General features: G+C 29.0%; 1 protein-coding gene across 4 annotated transcripts in view; it reads left to right on the forward strand.

Moving 5' to 3' along the window:
• The first annotated feature begins 1048 nt into the window (after nucleotides 1-1048).
• Nucleotides 1049-8465, forward strand: part of LOC111619451 — a 29118-nt gene continuing 21701 nt past the window's right edge. Inside the window, exon 1 of one of the 4 annotated variants that reach the window (XM_023361160.1) lies at nucleotides 1049-1327. The gene's annotated coding sequence lies outside the window, so the exon portion shown is untranslated. Of the gene's footprint in view, nucleotides 1328-1809; nucleotides 1888-2122; nucleotides 2339-8465 lie in introns of those variants that run through there. The other 3 variants (XM_023361158.1, XM_023361162.1, XM_023361161.1) reach the window with 3 other exon arrangements.

Here is an 8465-nt window from a genome sequence, read left to right on the forward strand (position 1 = left end):
TATATATACATGAATGATTTAATTTTTAATTTTATAGAAATGTTCAAAAATTCTAACGAAAATTAATCAATAGCTTTATATTCTCACATAAAAAAAATAAGTTTATATAATAAATACTTTACGCAAAAAATAATAATAGTAAAAATATAATAAAACTTTCTGAGAATGTTTTATTCAATAACATCATTAAATTCTTTTTGGAATTCTAAATATTAGGTTGTGTATCACGTTACGTACAGCAAAATAATAATATTCAAATTATTTAATTAAAAATATTATTATTATTTTTTTTATTGGAAATTTTCTGCTTTAAATATACTAAAGCTGTAACTTTTAATATTTGCTATTGTTTTATATAAATTTTATTTTGTTACGCATTAATCGCATTTATAAGCGTTTAACTTATGTAATTTAGCGATAATATTTTTATTTATCGTTATAATTGGTATCGAACGTTTTTTTTTTTTTCATTCTTTTATCATTGTATACATAATATTTTTATATGTAAGATAAATTAAATGTAAATATATTTGTAAAATTAATTAAATTTTTATTATTAAAAAAACAAAGAGATAAACATCATAAAAATAAAATGCTTTAATTAATGAATAAACATATAGCCTAAACTTTATCTAGTGTAATATAAACTGTTAAATCTCTAATTATAAATTATATTCTTTCAACTTGAGTTTGTTATTTTGTAAATGTATATACGAATAAAAAAAAAAACAATTTAAAAAAGAATGAGAATAATTATTAACCTACATTTGAATTTTATCCGAATTCTTCATGTATTTGTCACATTTTGAAAATATCCTATCCATACCGTATCTAATTTTATTAATGAAAATATAGACATTCATTGACTTACTTTTTTTTATTTTAATCAGATAACACATACAGTTAGATTTTTTTTTTAAATCCTAGAATAAAAATATAATCTCATTTATATGGAAACTGACTTTATATCAAATTATCTAAAATTTTATTCGGGTTTGTAATAAGATCATAATAGCCTTACACCTTTGAACCTTGACAGTTTGCTGTTCACCCAACTGGTTCGCCACGAACGAGATATGCCGTATTGTTACAGTACAGACCTAGATTTCCAAGTGACGATAAGTAAATTTTAGGTGTGTCGCGTAATTTCGCTTCGTAACCATGCGAAAAAAGTTGAATATTTAAAAAAAAAATATATAAAATATATATATATATTTATATAAATTGAAAGTCAGGGACAATGCAAACTATCAGAATTTTTAAACGAACAATTATCCCTATAAAATGTGCGTGCTTGTGTGGGAAGATTCCACATTAGGAGGTCAAGGTAATCGGGAATTGTTTTAAATTAAGGAAATTTAATTTATAAGTCATAATTCGAATAATTATCGATTATTATTATCTATTATATACATAATTTTGTAAGAATACTCGAGTATAAGAAAGCATTCGGCGAATTATACGTTAGCCTATATTTAAATAGCATTTAACATTGTCTCGTGTATGTTAACGCCTATGCGAAGTGTAATACAATGCGGCAATAAAGATACTAACGATATTACATCGCGTGAAAATTCTAGATAATATTCATATTATCATTAATCGCTACGTTATTTGAATTAAGTAAAGACCCACGTTCCGATTTAATCGTTTTCCTATTAATTTAACGCGATAAGTTAGGTAATTTATGCGCATGCACATAATTATTATATATTATTGCTAAAATATTTTATTACAAAATTATATAGCGATGATTTTAAATTATTATAATAAATAATAATTATTTAAAAATTAATAATTTTAAACATACAACTTTTGGCCGTTAGGGTGCGCGGTTGTCTTTTTAGCGGTTATTTTAAACACGTGAAATTCGAATTTACGTTACGTGTAAGTGACATCTTATTTTATTTATTTTTTTTTTGTAAATTATTTTTCTGTTTTTAAATTTACGTGAATACGTTATACTCATAAAGGCATTGCCATTCGATGATTAATATATTCATTTTATGATTCCAATTACACGCAATTTTGTTTTTTGTTCTGTTGTCAAATCATATCTATTGTATTTATGATAAAATGGCTGTTTGACTGCATTTTAAATACGTAACTGAGTTATAACAGCTTATTTCAAATTTACAACATTCGAAAAAGACTTTCGAATTTACATGTTTTCGAACGTTCTAAACGTGAACAACATTCGAATGTTGTAAATTTGAAATAATCTGATATAACTCAGTTTCTTTTTTTCTTTAATTTGTAATTCATACATTGTTAATCCAAGGTAGACATCTGAACGGGGCAGAACACGTTTGCTTTTAATTAAAATATTGCTGGAAAAGTATGTAAGATATAGTATAGCCTAGTTATTGGTAATTTATGTTTATTTTAATATATAATTGAATATCCATGCTATTTTTAAATTTACCTTCATAGATTATTAAACCCTAGATTACAAAACATAAATCATTAGTTCAGGAACATAAAGCTTCGTAAATTTTACAACTATTTTACTAATTAGTTTCATGTCAGTAATATAATGAATATATGATGAAATATAATAGTTTTGATACAGTTTTAGCAGTGAATTATTATAAAATTTGCAGCAATTAACATATTGATTTGCATGATGTTTTTAGTAATATACAGTGACTGAAAAAAGTCTGCATACAGCTATTAAAAGTTTTTTAAAATGTCCCAGAAGATTTTGATATTATTAGCTAGTTCCATTGTTTTGTGTTTAATAAATTGCTTGATGTGTTGTTGTTTATGAAAATATAAAATTTTTTCAAACCATGAGCATTGTATCTAAACATGATAAAATGTAAAACAAACTTGCTTACAAAATGCATGCCAAAAATATCTGCATACAAGTAAATTCTTTCTCAAACTCTTACTCTAATACTTCAATACTTCTTAAAAGTTCAAATTTGTCTATTACTAGCCATTATGCATTATAAAAATTAGACCCATCTTGCGACTATTTTTTATTCTAGTTAAATTTACAATATCATTTGAAGAAAATATTGATACTCTGAAAAGAGGCAATGTACTCTGAAAGTATAGATCGGGATTATGAAAATATTAACACGTCAAGAAGAAGTAAAAATTATAAAGTAAAAATAAACTAAAAAGTAAATAGCTGCAGAAACAACTACATCTGAAAATAAAAAGGTTAGTACAAAAAAAAATACTGAAGGTTTTAAGAAGGGCTAATTATCATGGATGCATTATTAGACTTTAGGCCACTTTAGTGTATATAGGGGATGAATCCAGGACTACTACTGGGGTGAAAATGAAGAAAGTTGTTGATGAAGGTGATGCTATGAAGGAGAATAGGAAACAGGATGAAAAAGGAAGGCCCGTGGGCTTCTAGCTGCATTTATTGAGACAAAACAAAATACAGATCATAAAATAAAAACATATATACAAAATATTTACATTCCCTCTAACTTGAGGTTTCCATATACAGTAAATAATGTTTAACATAAAAGTAGATTGTCCAATTTAAAACTAAATTATTAAATAAAACACGTAAACATGTATACAAAATTATTAAATAAAACACGTATTACAATCCCTTGAACTATGAGGTTTCTATTTACAGAACATTACACTTAACATATAATGTAGATTGCTGAAGTTAATACTAATTATTAAATAAAGATATATAAAATATTTACAATCCCTCAAACTTTGAGGTTTTCATATACAGAATTCAATATTTAACATAAAGATAGGTTATCGAAATAAATACACATTATTTAAATAAAACATATATATAAAGTATTTCCAATTCCTCGAGGTTTGAGGTTTCTATTTAAAATAAATAATACTTACATAAAAGTAGATTGCTGAATACATAAGAAACGTTTAAATAAAAGTTATTAACTAAAACATATATTGAAAATATTTACAATACCTCAAACTTTCATGTGACAATTAACAGAATAAAATTTTTCTTCATGAGGTACTGTAGATTATCCAAGAGAGAGGTGAATCAATTTGAGGTATGTTGAACATCTGATATTAGTGCTCGAGTTGAGTCAATAAAGTTCTTGAGACTGTTGAAAAAGGAGACTGGAGGACAGGGCCAACTAAATCCCTGTGGAATGATTATCTGTATTAATAATGCATGTTGCTGTTTAAACTTGCTGCATTGGTATATGTAGTGATGCGGGTCTTGGATAGATGTCCCATCATATCTGCAGAATGGGATGGGGTGTCCCTGTGTGAGAACCTATGAAGATAAGCCTCGAAGTTTCCATCTCCTGAGTGGCTTGTGAGATGGAATGACTGGTTTTGAAGAAGTCCATGTTTAGTCTTCTTTAGATGCATGGGGAAAAAAGAGTATGTTATCCTGCCTGTAGAACAATGATTCCACTGTCTTTGCCAGAGATGAATGGCTGTAAGGAAGATAGTGTTTTTAATGGAAGTATATGGAATTTTATTAAACTCAACAGGGGAGGAACAACTGGCCCCCATTTTAGCCTGATAATCTGCCATCTCATTCCCCAGGAGACCAGAATGACCTTTCACCCAGGTTAGATGAATGAACTTGTTGTTGTGAGGCCCGGAAATAACCCCCAAAAAGAAAGATATGTAAAAATTTGTTAAGTTAAACCAACAAGAAAACACATTATAAGCCTATAAGTGTCAAAACGGTGACACTGGACTTTGATGTTGATGCTCATCAAAAGTAGACGGAAAAACCAAATTTTAGATATAGAAAAAGAAAATTTAAAATATTAAAGTTAAGACACAGTTTAGAAAGCAAAACAAAACTAAAAAAATATCAAAATGAGCATAGGTATCATAGTCAACAATTAAACACGATCAGAGTCTAAAAGACAGTGTTGGATAAACCATCTCCAGCCGACCTTTCCCGCAAACTTTACAAAGCTCCATTTACACCTAGAGACGGGTGGAAGAACAATAAGAAAGCGATGATGTAATGTCCAATTAGCAACAAGTCGATCTCGAAAAATTTATAAAAACACCGATTCCAAGGACAACGAGACTTCCACTAAAGTCCCCTGTCAAGTACACCTGTGGTATTCGTCATCCTCTTCTCTTGGTGCTTCCACTTGCCGCTATGTTGTGACTGTTCGACTCTGAACTTTAACACGTCATCGCCCCGGGCTTCTCTTCAGCTTGAAAGAAAGAAAAACATCAGTCATCCAATCGATAGGACCGAAGACATCTTAAAGTTTTGAATCGAAGGACCTTTTTCTAAAAGTATGTAAGCATTTTTGACAAGAATAAATGGTTTCTTTGTTAAACACTTGTCTTTTGCTGCCTCTCAAAACTGCCACCCACATATGCTTAGATCTTAGACCATCCTGACGGTAGCGAATAAAATTTCCCCCAAACGGCGTTCTTACATTGTGTAATATATCTGAATGGACAAGGTGGGAGAAGTAACAGTTAGGAGTCTTTAGTTTATGAATGGCAGTTAAACTATCAGTACAGATTTTATGTGTTTTTTGGTTATCCTCATGTTGCTGATCTGGTGAACTGCTTGATGTATGGCATAAAGTTGTGATTGTAAAACTGTGCAGAATTCTTCTAAATGATAATGTTCAGTTTGAAGTGGGTAAAATTGTTGTCCTTTAGAAATAACAAAAGCTGCCCCCATCTTTTGTTCCTGTTTGGATCCATCTGTATAGATTATAAAGTCTGGTTTAGGTCCTTCCATACTCAGGATTGGTATTGAGGAAAATTTTGCTGGATGCACACAGAAAACATTACTGGTTGTGGATGTTCATTAAAAAGTTTGTTCAGGAGGTTGTTGCACTGTCAGACTGAAACCATTGAGTTTTTAAAGCAATAGAAGCTTCAGAATTTGCATTTATATGTAGGGAAATTGGAAGACTTGAAAGTGCATGTTATTTAGTGATGATATATCTAATATATTATATGTCTGGCTCTGTTGGAGGAGAATATCTGTGGCATAAGCCCAACCAGAATTTCAAACAAAGAATACAAGTGCCATTTTTAAATATGGGGGTGGTAATGTGATGTGAGGGTGTAGGCAGCTGGTGGAGTTGAAACATTTAAAATTCATTGATAGTACAATGAACAGCTATGATTATTTAAGTATTTTAAAGAAAAATTTAAAAGTAGTGTGCAGACATTGTGATTAGAGAATAACTTCATATTCTGATAGAACAATGATCACAAGCATCCTTCACATATGTGAGGATGGTTACTGTATAATGTTCAAAGACAATGATGTACCTCCATAATCACCCCATAGAACATTTGTGGGGTGATTATGGAGGTGATTTACCCCATTTATTAGAATGACTAATATGCAACCATAATATTACATCTAAAAATACATTAAAGACTACTTTGGAAGAACAATGGTATAAAATGGAAGAAGAGACTTCAAAAGTGGTTTCATCAATTTTAGAAGTTATTAGATAAAAAGGATTTGCTACAGAATACTAGCATGAATTTGGTCAAGTTTATTCTAAACAGTTTGTATTTGTACACAGACTTTTTTGTTTCAAATTTCTACATCTTGTTAATATTGTTATTCATTATCTTATGTATAGTGCTGGTTACTTTTTAATTTATTATTATATATGTGGTGTAAATATAGACAATTACAATAAATATACTGTATACATAGTTCTGAAACATGCTGTTTTTGCATATTACAGATATTTGATGATTTTAATAACTGTTGTACGTAGACTTTTTTGAGTCACTGTATATGGTTACACTGGCTGCATTATGTACTGATAAAATAGCTCATTTTTTCAAATTAAAGATGTGAGAAATTGATTTGTTTTTAGATGTTGGATTCTCTTGAAATAGCAGGATTTTTCTGTAAAACAATTTCTATAAAGAGATGCAATTGTTTTCTCAAGGTATGTGATTCTAGTCTCTTCATCCATGATTTGGTTAGCTTTTCACCTGGATGAAGAAATTATTTCCTTTGTGTGTCCAACAGGTAACTGAATAAAATGAATAATATTTCTGCTTGGAATGCAACAAGTTGATTGAATAGCAAGTTTTACAGGGCAGCAATGATTATTTTTTCCTCTAATTATTATTTTTAGGAATAAGTATATGTGTATTTTCTAAAAGAGAAAGAGTGCACAAACTAAAGAATAAAAAGAGTCTACATGAATTATGCCATATAAAGATAAAATTTACACACAGACAAAATATAAACATGACTATTCTTATTCTAAGCACTACAGATAATCATGATGATTTGTAAAATTGACAATGACAGTTTTAATTATTCCACAAACAGAAACATATCCAAGAATTTGCACTTGTTATAACAATTCTAGCAACAGTAGGAATGTACTGAAAACAACATCAAGATAATACAAAACAACAAGGATAAAAATAAAAATTAACAAACTTGTAAAAATTATGAAGCTTTGGTTCTAGGATTAATGTACAATATAATTAATATTTTAACTTCTGAATAATGAAATGAAATTTCATTCTTCTGAGGAAGTATAGTCAAATGAAATATGTATAAGCTGACTTAATAATGTGCTCAAAATACTTGATTATTACTAGTTAAGATATGTCAGAGATTAATTCTTTAAGATATAATCCTAAACTTCCCACAGGTTTTGTGACAATGTTCTGTGTGTTGCATCATCACATTAAAACTGGTTACATGCTAACAATGCTTTTGACAAATTAAACTTCAAATTTGATAAATTTGACTTATTTTACTATTTAGCCACCAGTATTGGTGGATAAATAATAAAATATCTTTATATAAAATAAATAAGTTACTTATGACAATTGTACAGTATTTAAGAAATATTAATCAGTAACAAAATGATAAATTTTATGTTTTTTTACAAATATGATACACATTATTTATATTTAAACAAACATCCCTCTTCCATACTCTTCCTGTGAGAACTTATCAGGTTCATATCTTGGAAGTTAAAATAATTTTGTTTCTTTTGAATTTTTTGATCACTTTGCATTAACTTGTATGTTATACAGGGTGGGCCAAAGACACTTTACCATAGAAAGAGTTCACCATTGTGAAGAGGAAAATGGTGGTCATTAAAAGATATTATTTTTCATGTTTAGGCCAAAAACATCTCCAAGATGTGTACATTATAATGTTAAAAAGAAACTTATAAATAATTAAAAGTAAAAACATTACTCCTCACTTAATGACCACTCACACTTACGACCAATTGAGTTTCGATCTGCGATTCGGGAAATCCTCTATCTATGCTTTAGTCGGTCAGTGGCGAATGGTGACATGCACACTGAGCATACTATAGGCTTGCTATGCACTTTTTCAGTCAGTTTCATTTCAACAAGCGGTCACTGTGTAACCTGTTTTTTTTTTTTTTTTTTTTTTTATCAATTCTGGCCGGCTTTTTCTGTTTGATGATATTACGCAATTTGTTTACTCGAATGCAGTACACTTTCGAATCAATTGTCCGAGAACGACGATATGGACA

This window comes from Centruroides sculpturatus, unplaced genomic scaffold (genome assembly GCF_000671375.1).
Source record: "Centruroides sculpturatus isolate CEXI.00-Female unplaced genomic scaffold, Cexi_2.0 scaffold107, whole genome shotgun sequence".
NCBI lineage: Eukaryota > Metazoa > Arthropoda > Arachnida > Scorpiones > Buthidae > Centruroides > Centruroides sculpturatus.